This window comes from Anolis sagrei, chromosome 3 (assembly GCF_037176765.1).
Source record: "Anolis sagrei isolate rAnoSag1 chromosome 3, rAnoSag1.mat, whole genome shotgun sequence".
Lineage (NCBI taxonomy): Eukaryota > Metazoa > Chordata > Lepidosauria > Squamata > Dactyloidae > Anolis > Anolis sagrei.
In genome coordinates this window covers 83,271,315-83,287,989 of record NC_090023.1, presented here as the reverse complement: position 1 = coordinate 83,287,989, position 16,675 = coordinate 83,271,315, and positions in this window count along the sequence as shown.

Sequence of the window (16,675 nt, the reverse complement as noted above, 5' to 3'; positions counted from 1 at the left end):
CTGTACTTAGAACAAAATTAACACCAATGGCTGTCGGAGCAAGGGCATTAGCAGCTGTGATGAAGCAGTTGTGTCAGGAGGGCTCAAGGGAGTGGGGAGGGGGGGCACACAACCATTTTGGAGATGCTTTTTATATGATAGCCGGGGAACAGGCTTCCAGAAGTGGTGTACTGAAAATGAGTAGGAGATTTCTGACAAATATGTAATGTAAAACTGGGCTCCCCGAAGACACTGGCATTGTTTTCAAGCTCCATTCTATGTAACAATAATAACTTTGTTCTTATATCCTGCCACTATCTCCCTGAAGAAACTTGAGACGGCTTACATGGGGACCAAGCCCAACATAAACAAAGAATTCAAAGAGTTGCTTTAAGATTTTTTGGGCTGTATGGCCATGCTCCAGAAGCATTCTCTCCTGACTTTTCATCTGCGTCTATGGCAAGGACCCTCAGAAATTTTGAGGTCTGACAACACAAGGAATTCACAGTTACACAAAGAATTCAAAGTTACATAATTAAAATCATTAAAAATAATATAATTAAAACAATTAAAACAGGAAAAGTAAAAACATCATAAAACATATCAATCAACAATCACCAGTAACCGGAAAAAGTGGGCATGTTCAGATTCGAGATGGCAGTGCAAGGCTTGTGCAAAATGTAGAACAATAGGGTTGGGGCTGGAAGTAAAGTGCTGGAACAAACCAAAACAATAAATTAGGGCTGGGCAGACCGGATTGGGAGCTAAACCATTATTCAAAGGCACATTGGAACATCCAAGTTTTCAAGTCTTTTCAAAAAGTGGACAGAGTGGGATCTAATCTAATCTAATCTCCCTGGGGAAAGAGTTCCAGAGTCGGGGGGTTATCACTGAGAAGGCCCTATCTCTCTTGTCCCCACCAACCGAGCTTGTGACAGAGGTGTAGGCGGGAGAAGGGCTTCTCCGGCAGATCTTAGAGCTCACACGGGTTCATAGAGGGTGATACAGTCACAAAGATAAACAGGACCCGAACTATTTAGGTCTTTATAAGTAATATTCTCCATGTTGAATTGGGGCTGGAAACTAATTGGCAGCCAGTGGAGCTGCTTCAGTAGAAGTGTCGTCCACTCCCTGTAATTAGGAATTCTAGGAAACAAAATAAAGATTTTGGATCCCACTCTTTAATTCTCTACATTTGATTTCTTGATCAGGAAATGGAGAGGCATACCATCATGTACAATCTCTTCACTGTCTTCATACAGAAATACTCCTCACTAGCAAAGAAATGACATTGACATTGAGTCATTTAAATAAATAAAAAAATCATCAACATTGTTTGTTGTTATTACTTTTTTTCAATAATCAGGAACAGACACCCAATGTTCTTACCTCCAAACAACCTGACAGTTTTTTTCAAAACGTAGGATGCTGAAAATATATTGCAGCACAGGAAAATGTATGGGTTTTTACAATTTTGAACTTTCTAGAACAAGCCTGCACAATTTGTGGCTCTCCAGGTGTTTTGGACTTTGGCTTTCAGAATTCTTGACCATTGGACAAGCTGGACTTCTGGGAGTTGGAGTCCTGGGGGGGGGGGCACAAATTATGCAGGTCTTCTCTAGAGCAGGGCATTCTGGTAGTCCTGCCAGAATTAGTTTGGCATTCTGGTAGTCCAAAAAGGTTGCTTTTCCAAGTTCTGAACTGCAACCTTTCCCAACTTTAACACGGGAATTCGTTTGTACACATAGACACACACTACTTTCTCATTTGTGACCATGTCTAAAATATCTGTAATTTGTTCTGACAGTTTTATATCTGCAAGTTATGATTCTGAGCACAGTTTCCAACACAATGCCTTATCACATGCTGAAACTTTTGAGAGCAACTTAGCAATTACCACCTGCACAAAGATTATAGTAATTATCTGGAACCAGCATAACTATTACATTTAGACAAAGATTATAAGAAGCATGAATTGATAGCTTGGGTTAACTGACCATTATATTTTTCTCTCTTTTCTAGGTTTTATTAAGAACAGTGTAGCAATTCACATAGACTGTACATGAACAGTTTAATTTGTCATTGCCTTTTGGCAGACACGAAATAAATGGAATATATGATAACATACACATCAATAGGGCAGGGAAAAGCAGAAAAGCAGAAAATAAAATAAAAGCTTTTAAAATCAATTCTCTCCTCTCCCCATCAGTTTCCTCCAAAATCACAAAAAAACTTCAAAAGCTATCTTTTCAGTGTGATCCATACATAGAAAATCTTTCTTCGATATGCTTCAGACTATCGAAACAGGCTCCTTCTAGGCACATTCATAGTTTCCCACCATTCCTAAAAAAAACATTAGTACAAACAAGAATTATAGAAAACAGATGTCTGAAAAGGCCAGTATGTTTCTTCATCTCCCTCCCTAACCCCTATAATAACCAAACAGTAATATAGAACAGCTATATACTGTTACGGTATGATTCACTTCCCATATGGCAGTAGCTACCACCATCTTTCAGAATGTCTCCAGAAAGCTTAATGCAGACTATAGGGAACATCGTCTCCCCTTCCTCCAGCAGTGAGAAGAATGAATGGCCAAGGAACCCAGTATATACCATACAAGTTCCTTGGGATTCTTCTTCTCCAATATGACCTTTGTTTTGCTACTGATGCTGAAAATTGCATCCGAATAGTCCAGAAGAACAGAAATATGATTTTTTTTTTTAAAAAAAAGAACTACAATAACAAATTTAATCTCAACTTTCTCCCAGCAGAGAATCTAGAGACACTGGAACAAGCTAAAAAATACAGTAACCAACAATCTGAAGGGTTCATTCTTTTTATTTTTTAAAAGGAAGAATACCTACTTTCTTTTTCATAGAGCCAAACATTATGGGGCCAGAAACACAGAGGAGTACTGCTGCTATTGTGCTCTAGCAACCAAAAACTATTTGAAAAAGATTTTCATGCTGTGACAAGGGCACTATTACAGATGCCGAGAGAAGGAAAAGCAGCACAGAAAGTAAATTGCTGCATGGTACAAATAAGGGACTATAAGAAAGATGAAGCAAATATCAATTCAGAGAGGCCTGTTTCAGGTGACAAAATGTCTTGGGATGGTCCTTTGCAGAAATAGCCCATATTGTTAGCTGTTCTCACAACAGAACTGAACAATGCATGTGCATGTATGTAACAGAATCCCAATGGTAGTGTGTCTCAGATAAAAATTACTTTAGAAAGAAGATCACAAACTGGAAAAAAATGGCATTAAGCAGGGTGCTTAACCCTTTCCTTCAAGACTCCTATCCATGTCAAACTATTCATCTTCAAAATGTACACCAGGCTGCCAAATGTGATCAGAAACCCATGTGGGAGGGAAACAATCCAAAAAGGAGAAGCAGTTCATAATGAGGAAGCAAGTCTAAGGGAAGGTTATCTGTGTACTGTATTTTGGATCTTGCAGATATTTTGTTTTCCTACAAAAATACCCACCCTTCTTTTGTAGGCAACCTGCCCTTAGGCTATGTACAGACTTTTTTTCTTCCCCCCTCCCCCACCTTTTCTCCATTTATTCACCCACTGGAAGCAAAGCTGTGGAAAACAATAACTGTCCCTTTGATCATCCATGTAAATAAATGAAGATTCCAGGTTTCAACATCAATACTGGATCAGTTAGGAAACCAACTACCATTCTAAATATTTCCATATTAAAAATTTTGTGCCCACCATGCTCTGGTTGAACAGGCTCTAGGGTTTGTTTGCCCCCAACAGGTAATCACTGTAGTTATGCATGTGAGCATGGAAATAATGCCAACATTAGCTAAGGGCATGCATTCTTCTACTGCGCTCAAACATTTCTGGATCAGGGCATAAGAAGCATCTCAAGAAATATAAAGGTCACTGCCATGTTCTTGAGAATTCCAGTATTCTTTAGGTAAGTCAAGTGGGAAGCAAGTAAAGGCTTTAGGAATTTGCAAATAATTCTTCAGGGTAGGTAAGGCTTATTATACTGCTTTTCAATAGAGACAAACAATAGCAACTCATCTTTTACAATTCCCACTTTGCACAATTTATTCTGCTTTGTTGAGTCTGTTTTCACCTTAAGTGTAGCAATTCAGAGGGATCATAACAATAGCACATTACCTAACTCTTCATCTATATGTAGTCTTTGAAATTCTGCATTTCAAGGCCAGGTCAGTTTTCGTCCACTCAGAGGCTCTGAGACTCCTATTGTTCAAATTATTTTTTTTCCCACTACAGTAACTCATACATGGTCCTTGTGCACCCAAATAACAATTTACTTACTGAAAATAAGGCTCCAAAACTTAATTCATATTTTTAACAACTTTAGGTGGATAACAAACATAAAAACAAAAGTCTGTATATCTGGAACAAACGTATACATTAAAAATGCAAAAGCCAACTAAAAGATTTCCTCTTTTCTACAGACTTTAGAAACTAAAAAAAACCTCATTTGTCATGAGAACAGCAATAATTATTTTGAAGTCAGTATCAATATGCTAGGATATAGATTGCATATGATTGATTAAATATTTTCAGGAATTGAGATTTCTAGAAATCAGCGAATAAGATACTCACATTTTGTAATGGCACAGAAGTTGGTACAAATAAAACAGTTTTGAATTGTTTCCCAGATATGCTCCTCTTGAGAGTTGTTCAGTGTCCTAAAAATAAAGATAAAATAATGTCTGAATTGCATCCAAAGCTTGCCCCATGTCTGTCACCCTCAATTCTTCTACCTGCCAAAATAAAAAAAAACCATTCTAAATAAATAGAATATATTTAAATGTTCACTAGTAATACATTTCTGGGCAAAATACTCTGACACTTATTTTAGATGGATAATACTCAGAAGGGAGATTGTCACCCTTGGGCCAGAGGTTAACAGCTTCAGAAGTTTCAAGGATAGGCAAAAATAACTAGATGTTTCTTGGACCAAGAGTAAGGTTTATTCAGGCTTACAGAAAGGCAGAAAGAAAAATCAAGATGTATATGCATGTGGTTGCCAACCTAACTTGTATAGGAGGAACAATGGCCAACACTAGAACACTGGTTTTAAACTTCCCCTTATCTCTACCAGATTAGATCATCTCATCATTATCACCATTGGCTATCACTCACAGCCAAGTATTATTGCCTTCCAGGTGTAGAATATTGGCAGTGGGTCCGTAGGTGATTGTAGAAACCTATTTTGGATCTGCATCTTCTTTCTCAGTGAGGACATCAATTTCCAGATGGAAAGCAGTTTCAACAAGGGTTGGTTTGATGCACCTTCCTCTGGTCAAATCTCTCCCTTTCACTCTCCATTTGTGTCTCTTGAAATTCCACAGCACTGTTGGTAACAGCTGACAACCAGTTAGAATGCTACAGGACCAGGCTTCTCAATTCTCAGTGTATATTTCACAGTTTTTAATGTTAGCTTTAACACCATGTTTAAATCTATTTAACCCCATGTTTAAATCTCACCAGCATTACATTTTCCATTCTTGAGTTTAGAGTAGAGTAACTGTTTTGGGAGATGGTGATCGGGCATTTGGACAATGTGACCAGTCCAGTGAAGGTTTGGGGTTTTGTTTTTTTTATTTGGGGAGGGGCTCAATTTCTTTCTCACAAGATCACCAGTGGCAAATCAACTTTGAGAATTCCTTGCCTAAGAAATTCCGATGAAATTCATGAGGTTGTCATAATTTCACAGGAGACTAGAGGTCTCTCTCACATGCACAAAATTTTACATTTTAAAGAAATATTTTCCAACCTACCCTTCTCTCTGCTTTGTTCTCAGATGATTATTAATGAGTCAGCCATCCATGCCCAAAAGTTCTGCATCCTTTGTTTCAACCAACCATGACTGTATTTTTTTTTAAATTCCAGTTTTTAAAAACATTACAAAAAGTTTTCATCACCATGATTTTGCCATGCTTCTAAGTACTATACTGATATGTAGGCCTATCCTGCTATGGCCTCCCACCTTTTCAGTGATCCTTAGGACCTTATCACATGGGCAGAGCTAAAACATGGGACAGTGGGGAAAATTGTGGGCAGCAGATGGAACCATCAGGCTCTGTTACCTCCCGTTGGGGCCCATGGTCTTTCTTTCCACATGATTTTCCTGTCTGTCCCGATTTCCTCTTTGGCTCCTCTTGACTCCTTCAATTAGGCATTGCCATTGAATCTGTACACTGTGCCATTGTATAGATTTGGTATCCCCTTCCACAATACTGCCACCACAGAGCCCCATGAAATCCTGCCAGAAGTAACTCTACATGGGACCGTGTTCCAGCAGCAGAGAGAGAAAAAGGAGAGAAAATGCTCCTCTCATTGCATCTGATGAGGTCCTAGATTCACCCCAGCACTGATATAAGTTATCTGTCATTTTATACAAAGGATGCAATTTTAAATAATAATAATAATAATAATAATAATAATAATAATAATCACAATCACAATAACAATAACAATATTTATTTATACCCTGCCACGATCTCCCCAAAGGGACTTAGGGCGGCTCACAGACACACTTAGAAGTGCCACATATAAAACAGAAAATATATAACATATAAAACAGCAACAGATGTCTAAAAACAACTACAAACCCCATATGATAAAATTGTAAAATTCCTAAATTGCAGCAGAACCTGTGAATAAGGCTATCTACAATTAACAAATCAAAGTGCCAGAGTAAGCAGTTGATGAATCTTCAATCTGACCATAAATTACACATTTTGCTATGTCATTGTATAAATCTTGATATCCTTGGAGGTCTGGAACCACGAAACATATATTTAGTGCCTCTGCGTACCAGCCACACTTCTTTTTCTACCATCTTGAACTATTTTCCAATGATTAGACAGGGTCAAACTGTCATACAGATAACTATCTTATCCATCCAGAAATTCAGCTGAGAACCTTCAGACATATTTGTCATTAAACAACTGGAATATTTTAGAATATTCTGTTGCATCACACCATACATACATAAATGTCCTGAAAAATGTTCCTTGTGTGAATGACGTTTGTTCTTTTCTTTCCTCAAAGTAAAGCAGTTAGACATAATGAAAGGACTGCTTCATGTGCTATGTTTACACTAGAGTAATGCTAGATGTGGAAGGATACAGTGTGTGCGCAAAAGGCCCTGCTCAATAGTACCTACATCTCCCTGTTGCCCTCAAGTGCAATGGAAAACATTGTCCTGTCAGCAGTGCTGAAAATAGATTTGACTGTTAATCATCTTCGCTTCTGTATATGAAATAGGAAAGGGTCACCATCTTGGCTTATCCTTTCCTGCGAATAGTAAAATGTTTTGAGATGATTCTGGGAAGAATTAAGTGGGCACTAGGCTGTTCCTGATTCATTTAACCATCACTGAGAAACATTCAGTCTGTTCAAATTGGAAATTGCTCTGTTTTTGTCTTCTTCTGTCTCTGTCCTCTCAGTTGGAAAATGTCAATTTCTCCTAACTCTGATGGGTTCTCATTTAAAATGTTCAATCCCAATCTCTAGCAATTAGGAGGTAATGGTCCTGATAACTATCAGTTACTTTCACTGAAGGAACATCAACTGTGCACCAATCTGAGTCAATCAACAATCCTCCAACTGCTCTAATGCCAGCTTTTGTATAAATATGCATTGTTTAAAATATGTATTTCCACTTTCTTTGTGCCTTTAGAAAAAATATATAGGATGAAAATTAGAGATTGATTTGATACTTAGTTAGCTTACAGCAAAGGGCTTGTCTTCACAGACTAATCATCACCTTGGAGGGGCTCTGATCTGGCATATGAAATCATTGAAAATTTCTTTGCAATAAATTTCTTTAAGCTTTAAAAAAATTGCTTTTACCCCAAGTTTTTCCAGAAAATCTCAATTCTTGGGTATGTAGCTATTGGCTATCTCTCCACTTTACTATACGGTTAAGGAGAGGAGATGGTGGCAGTAATTGGTGAGAGGTGAACATTCCCACCAGAAAATGGTTCTATTTTTAAAAAAAGATTTATGCTGTGATACTTATATATCAGTATATTAGCATTAAAACGCCTCCATTTAACAGAAAATGCATTTATTTACATGCAAGATCAGTTAGAAAAAGCAGAGTGTCCATGACTGTGTGATCAAGAATAATGTAAAATATTGAAAATGTGGACCACCCGTTAATAGTGTTTTTGACACAGGAAAATGTGTGAGTGGTTACGGCAATGACACAATAATCTGTGTGATGCGTGTGGCAGAGCCAATGTGGATCAGAAAATGCTGTGCAACCCAGTTTTTTTTTCATATGGTGTAAATAAGCCTTAAGACGACTATATGATAGTTAATGCTTAAGCATGTTGAATCATATGTTGGACACTTAATCTCAGCTCTTTAACTACAGGTAATGAATAACCTGAACACATAGGTTTCATTAGGTTTGTGTATGTCTGTGTAGTGGTAGTGGTGATGGTGGTTTGTGTAAATAAAACTAAAATCCTGAGCATACTAATTGTCAAAATAAAATATGTTAATGAGGGGAAAATCCGGTTTAGTCTTAAGACTTGTATTCTTAAAGAAGCTATTTGGATTATTATTCAAAGCCATTATAAAAAATGATCTGGACGGAAGCTTGTTGATAAAACTATAAGTAATGAAGTAGCCCAAGAAAGAATGTCAGAGAGAATAGGAGATCTTGATGTGAAGGTCTAGCTCCCTAATTGTTATTATGCTTACAAGGACATTCTGTAAAAAGAAAAATGAATCACTTGCGCAACACCTGCTGTAAAAAAGGATACTCAGATTCTAGAGTGATCTTAAATCATTTTTATTTTTGCCCGAAACAAACTGCCAAACAAGCCTTTGGCCATTTAATTTCCAAATACCAATAATTAAAATGAGTCACATCATCAGAGTTTGGCAGGGCTACAGCCTTCTTTTTCTCTTTTCATTTCCACATAAATTTCAGTGAAGGTCAGGGTTTGGAGGGAAAGAGCAGAACCTGCCTGCTTTGTACTCAGGGGAGGCTAAAATATGACTTGTTCACAGTGTCCCTCATAGTACAGGACTTAATGGCCCTTGACGGGGAGAACCTAGAGTTAATTTCACTCTGTGTCCCAAAAGCAGTCATTGTCATCATAGTTTGTGTAGCCTGAAGAATACTGTTTTCCTCATGATCTTGAGTGACCAGTAAGTGATATCCATGAACCACACAATTGATTACAGCTTTTTATTAAGAAAGAACTGCAAGCTTACTGTCCTTATTATTCATCTTTGTACTACTTTTCAGAAGTAACCTAGTCTACACAAATAGCATTTTCTGCTACTTTAATGATGCACAGACCTCTTGGGAACAAGTCCCTATTAAAGCACTGGTGTGGTTATATGTGGGCACTTAATCCCTCTCACAGTCTGGCAAAGATGAGGCACAACCATAAGTCATACAAATTCTATTAGAAACTTTCAACCAGGAATTAAACGTCACCCTCAAAAATGAGTGAGGATGCATCCAAAGGCAGAGCTCCAAGCAGTGGGCTTCTATTCCACCTTTCTATCTTTAATGGATTTTTGGAGGAAAAGATGGAAGAAATAATAGGGAAATATGAGATGTTACCCACGTTTGGCTGGATTTCTGCAAATCCTTTATTTGAGGTAAGTTTTTTACACAACTAAAACTTAGACATTCCCATGGGAGAACAATGTTTGACTTTTCCTTAGTTGTAAAGTGACAGGTGCAAGCCTAGTCTTCTACTAAGGATGTATAGTCAGCCCATCATAACCATGGATTGTCCCATCAATGTCTCACAACTAGTTCCCACATACACAAAATGGCTTGTTTCAGCAAGAACTAAAATAGTCTGCAACATATCCTAGATGAAAATAAGGTTTTATTTTGCATCGAACTGATGGCAAGTATGTTCCTTATTTTAAAGGTTTGCAAATTCCTTATGACTATTCCTCACAATATCTGGACAGAATTTGCATGACACATAGGACCTCATCACATTTGGAAAATTCCCCATCATATAACACTTCATTGATGCAGCCAGCATGGAGCTCACCAGAAGTACCTGTGCTTCATGTGATGAGATTCAGGAGGCTCCATGCTGACTGCATCAGTATGTTCTATGGTGGGGAATTAAAAGTCATGGGGACAGTGTGACATTGGAATGGGATGGGCAAGCGGATGCCCCACTATTTGCCCTTCTGTCCTACAGATACCCCTGCTGTCCCCCACATCAAGGACCTCCATGTGATGAGGTCCATACTCAGTTATGAAATACCAGGGATAAAGTAGGGTTAATTTTTCAAAATATATGTGTGTTTTCTTCCAGGCTCTGTGGTATGGGAGCTTGGTGTAAAATGATAGAGGACTTGATAGTTTGCCTACTTTTATGGAAGTTTAGATGGTGATCATCAACTATGCATCTTCCTTTTGTTTCTCATGGAGAAACTGAGTTATTTCAGCTACAAAAAAGAAAGTTGGAGGAATAGTCCTGAACGGGAGGGAATTTGACGGGAGGGAATTTGACCAATGGCTCTTGCATTGCCTTTCAACTCTATGATACTTTTACAACTTCAGAGCCATTCATTAGATGATTCAGCAGAAAAGTATGTGTTGACCTGACAATCTTTTTGTAAATCTTTGTATCACAATAGGGATTATGAGAAGCCCCTTTACAGATGCAAATATAGAAAACACTCTCCCAAAAATATGGATACTATAGGGCTCAAACATGAGACAATTTAAACCTCATTTCTTTCGTGATGACATATCTCTGTACCTTTTGCCAGTGTTTTTCAATTAAAGTATTATAATATCAAGCTAAACATTATTTCAGTTTATTATTGAAAATACATGGTGGTTCAATTCTTTTCAAGAATTAATTTATATTTGCAATGCAATATATTACACAATATGCTATTATTACAAAATTGCTTAAGTGCTAATAAAATAATATGAATAATCAATGTTGGGGGTTTTTTTCATTTTCAAGTCTAATCTCAATATAATTCAGCAACTGTTTCCCATATTACTGTAATTTTGAAAGTGTAGGAGTGATGTTAAATCTTAAAAAAAAATACAGGAGGTCTACTTCTTACAGGAGTTCATTGCATGTAGTGTCAGTTAAATGTGAAGAGCTTTGAATGCCATAGAATGGCGCAGAAGGAGCTAGAAATACCTAGTGTTCTAATTGAGACTCCAGCAGTATTCTCCAGCAGTATGATCATCTCCTCAAAAAAATCCACCACGTAACTCAGGGGCTGACAAACTTATCAAGCCCAATGACTCTCCCTCTTTCATTTTGGTTTATGTAGGCATAGTCTTCAAAAGATCAGAAAGGATTTTGAAACTTTTGGAAGAAAGCTAAAACATCTTAATGTACAGGTGGTCTTTTCATCTCTCTTCCCAGTAGTCCAGTGGTCCAGGAATGGTGAGAAAAATATTGGAGGTGAATAACTGGTTCCACAGATGGTGTCAGGAAGAACAATTTGACTTCCCGGATCATGATCTGCCTTTCCAGGAAAATGGGCTACTGGCATGGGATGGTTTGCATCTCACATAACTAGGAAGGGATGTTTTTGCTCAGAGACTAGAAATCTGGATCAGGTGGATTTAAAACTAGGTTGTGTAGGAGAGGGTGTCAATATCCTTGGGAACAATAGTGAACAGCCAAAAGGCTAAAGAGAGGGTAGGACAAACACAACAAGTACCAAGCAGCAAGAGGACAATAATCTCAAATAAACACCTAACAGGAATGTTCTACAGGCTTGGATTTCTTGATGCTAATGCCCAGAGCATGGGAAATAAACAAGATGAACTGCAACTTTTAGCACAAGAAGACAGTTATGATGTAATGGGCATAACTGATACTTGATGGGACAAATCCTGTAATTGGAATGTAGCAATGGAAGTGCATTATAACTTATTTCAGAGAAATAGACCAAACAGGAGAGAGAGTAGAGTAGCATTATACATCAAAAGTATTTACACTGGTGAAGAGATGCATTACTTCAGTCCTGGAAACCAGGTTGAGAGCATCTGGATAAGAATTAAGGGAATGAGGACTGAAAAAGTTGTAGTCATGAGGGGCCACCTACAGACCTCCAAGCCAGACTGAAGAACTGGATGAAGCCATCCTTCACCAAATGACCAAACATGCAGAAAGAAGAGATAGAGTGGTAATGGGAGATTTCAACTACTCTGATATTTGTTGGAAAACAAACTTTGCCAAGAGTACAAAATCCAAGAAATTCCTTACTTGCCTTGCAGACTTAATCCTGTCCAAAAGGCAGAAAAGGCAACAAGGCCAGCTATTCTGGATCTGATCCTAACCAACACTGAGGACCTGGTCAATGGAATGGAAGTGGTGGGATACTTAGGTGGGAGTGAACATGTGCTCCTGGAGTTTGCAATACACAGGAAGGATGAAACCAAAAGAAGTCAAACACACATCCTAGACTTTAGAAGAGCTAAGTTTGGGAAATTTAAGGAAATACTGAGTGTGATTCTATGGACAGGAATAGTAAAAGAGTGTTAATTGTGGACTTTCTTAAAAACAAGATACTGAAGGCACAATTGCAAATAGTAACAGTAAGGAGAAAACATAGGAGAAGTGTAAAGCAACCGGAATGGATGTCCAAAGAACATTTAACTGAGCTAAGATTAAAAAGAAACATGCACAAAAAATGGAAAAGAGGGAAAATCACCAAAGAGGAATTCAAACCAATATCCAACGTTAGAACAGAAAAGATTCCTCTGCTGTCCCCCGGCTAATGGGCCTCCATGTAATGAGGTCCTTAGAAAAGAATGCTGTGATCACTAATAATCAACATGGAATCTCAAAAACAAGTCATGTCAGACTAATCTTATCTCTCTTTTTTTATATAGCGTTACAAGCTTGGTAGATGCAGGGAATGCTGTGGATGTAGCACATCTTCAGTAAGGGCTTCGACAAAAATCCCCCATGACCTTCTGGCAAACAACCTAGTCAAATGTGGGCTAGACAATGCTACTATTAGGTGGATTTGTAATTGGTTAAATGACTGAACCCAAAGAGTGCGCTTCATTCTGGAAAGAAGTTACTATTAGAGAATTGCATGGTTCAGTCCTGGGCCCAGTACTGTTCAACATCTTTATTAATGACTTTGATGAAGGTTTCGATGCAGAGCTGATCAAGCTTGCAGATGACACTTAATTAGGAGGAATAATTAATACTCCAGAGGACAGGATCAGAATTTAAAATGACCTTAACAAATTAGAGAACTGGGCCAAAATTCAAAAAGGACAATTATAAAATTACTACACTTAGGCATAAAAAATGAAATGCAAAGATAGAAGATGGGTGACGCCTGACTTGAAAACAGTCCATGTCAAAAAGATCTTGGAGTCTTCATGAACAACAAGTTGAACATAAGCAAACAATGTGATGCTGCAGCTAAAAAAGCCAATGGGATTTTGGCCTGCATCAGAAGGAGTATAGTGACCAGATTGAGGGAAGTCATTGTACCTTCTATTCTGCTTTGGTCAGATCTCACCTGGAATACTGTGTCCAATTCAGGGTACTACAATTTAGAAAAGATATTGACAAGATGGAATGTGTCCAAAGGAGGATGACTAAAATGATCAAAGGTCTGAAAGCCATGCCCTATGAGGAGTGTCTTAAAGAGCTGGGTATATTTAGCCTGAATAAGAGAAGGTTGAGAGCAGCAAGCTTATTTTCTGCTGTCCTGGAGACTAGGGCTCAGAGCAATTGGTTCAAATTACAGGAAAGGAGATTCTAGCTCAACATTAGGAAAAACTTCCTGACTGTAATAACTGTTTAGTAGTGGAATTCTCAGCCTTGGATCATAGTGGAGGTCCCTTTTTCAGAGGCTTTTAAACAGAGGCTGTCAGGAGTTCTTTAATTGTGCTTTTCCTACATGCAGGGACTTGTACTAGATGGCCCATGCAGTCTCTTTCAACTCTATGATTCTATGATTCTATAAATTCTAGCAAAGGTTTCACCAGATTTTAACCATAGACTCAATCCAGAAGCTAGAGAGAACACCCTCCACATCATTCTTTAGTATGCTTTGGCCAGAAGTTCAAGCTATCACACATTCCGGGTAAGAAAAGTACATTAGTGGGGCAGTTTGACCAAGAAAGCCTTTTTTTAATGAAAGTGACAGGTAAATAAAGACAGGTCTTTTTATAGAAAACCTTCATAATATCTGATAAATTTCCTGTAGGAGTCAGTTCCATGCAGAAAGGTAATAATTCCTTTAAAAATACCGAACAGACTTTTTCTCAGACATTTTGAGCTTGTGACAAAAATAATTTTACTTCCAATAATGACCACATTTTACATATCCAAGAGGAAGGTGGAAAACACGAGATCTTGCAGGTGTTGTTGCACTGCAGTCACCAGCACTCTTCAGCATTGGCAGTGCTTGTTTGGACTGCTGGGAACTGGAGGTCAACAGCACTTGAAGGGCCACAAGAATCCCTCCCCTGCCCTAGAAAAAGTGAATGTATGTCAAGGAACATGGTATAGAGATATCTAGCAAGACATGTACCTAGCAAGGTTCCTAGCAAGACATATAAAATCTTACTAGGTATCTGTGTACTTGCGTACAAATTCCAAAAAAAATAAAAGCCTAATGCAAATCATTGTGTAGATGTACTAACTAATCTGACCAATAACTTGAAACTAAATAAGTGCAGGGAGGGGAAAGACTTTTGAAATGTCATCCAAATGATGATTTCCTTTTTGCCCAGGGACAAGTTTTGGATTGCTACAACATTGAGAATGAGATAATTGTACAGCCTCTCAACCTTGAAAGGTATTAGAATACTTTTTTTCTTGATACATGTTACCCTAGTAACTAATAGCAGCTGGCCTTGTGAGTACTAGTGATAAGAGATGCTGAAAGCAGTATGAATTCTCCAAGTGAAAGTCAGTTGTTGCTTTTAGTTATTTTAAAAGCATGCTGTTGTTATGCCGAGCAACAGAAGATCTGAGACTCTTGGATGTCAGTTTCAATAACAATAATGACTGAAATCCTACATTTCCCACATAGTTATGAATAAATATCATATATTGGCCTTATTCCCTCACCTTCCAAATCTACCTTAACAGCCAGTAGCAGCACTGAACAATAGAGGTCAATTCTGCAGATAACCAGGGTGCAGCAGGATGATGTTTCCAGCTCCCTCCTGCTGGAAACCTGTGATTTGATGAGAAATTGCCACAGGGGTCTTGCTTTTGATTATCTCAACATCACTCACTGGCAGGAGTGGGATGGTAACATAATTTTGCTGCACCCTGATCTCCAGCAGGGCAGACTTCCCTTGTGTTTAACCCAGGGGGCATATATGATTGCGGCAAGACTGCTCTGATCATGAAGTGAATTAAATAAATACAGAGCAGTTATATATCTGTGACTCTAGATGTCACAGATCTATAACCCATAAATGCCACACTGGATGCCAGTTGGTATTTTTTTCATAGCAGGTGTTGGCATCCATATTTATGACATGGGAATCTCTTCCAAGATTTGGCCCATTATTTAGCAGAGCTATCTAGGGTGTTGGACTTATTTTAGACACAGAATACATCACTTTCAATCAGGGGTTCTCAAACTCTTTTAGCCACAGAGCACTTTTTGAAGCAAAAGTTTCTCGTGGAGCCCCAACAAGTGTGTATGTGTGTGTCTAAAATATATTAGGCATGGGCATTGGGCAAACCTTTGACAGATGGGCTGGGCTAGTGGCAGATGGATGGAGAGTTTTTGTATGAATTAATTGAAGGAAAAATGATCAAACAAACAATACAATACAATACAATACATTTAAAATGAAGAAAAAATTAACCAACATAAACTTAGCAATATATCAGAAGAAAGGTGGGAGCCATTCAGTTCAACTCCCTTCTGCCATATAGGAAAAATGCAATCAAAGCATTCCCTGAGCAGTGGGAAGGAAATAGGTTTTTGGAAGCAAATAATGGGGGAAGAGTCAGGGCAGTGGGGGAGCCGCCGGGGGGAGGGTCTGTGCCCCAGGAGGATGCTATGCTGCTGTTTCAGCAGCTCCAAACTTTAATTTCCCTGCATTTCTCAGGAAGAGTAGGAGGTGGAAAGTAGTATGATGCCATAGAGCCCCTCACTATCATTCATGGAGCCCCAAGGGCTCCATGGAGCACAGTTTGAGAATCCCTGCTTTGGATATTTCCTTTAAAGTTTGTACTGGAGACTGGAGTGGATTCACTGTGCCACTAACATGGAAAACAAAGGGTTCCGCTGATGACAACCTTTTCTTGTTAGCTGAAAATGACCTTTCCAGGATTTTAGTAGGTATTCTTCATTGTCCTACCTGCAGGTGCCAGGATTGAGTCTGGGACCAAGCACCTGCTCTGCCTCTCAGCTATAGACCTTTTCTGAATTTTGCACTGATGATAACAAACATGGTTGCCCATGTAGATGTCCCCTGGGGGATGGAGATCATTTTATCACTGGGACAGTCACACTTATAAGAGGATTTTACAATTAGATATGTTGGCCTCTGAAATACCAGGTTCCCAGTTAAATACAAACAAGTGTGGTACCCAGAAGTTAGTCAAGAAATCTTTAGGCCAGATCCTTCTTAGGAACCCTAAGGATATTAATATCCCTTTGATAAAATGGCTCCAAGGGGATGGCTATAGTACCCACATTCTGATTAAATTTGGAA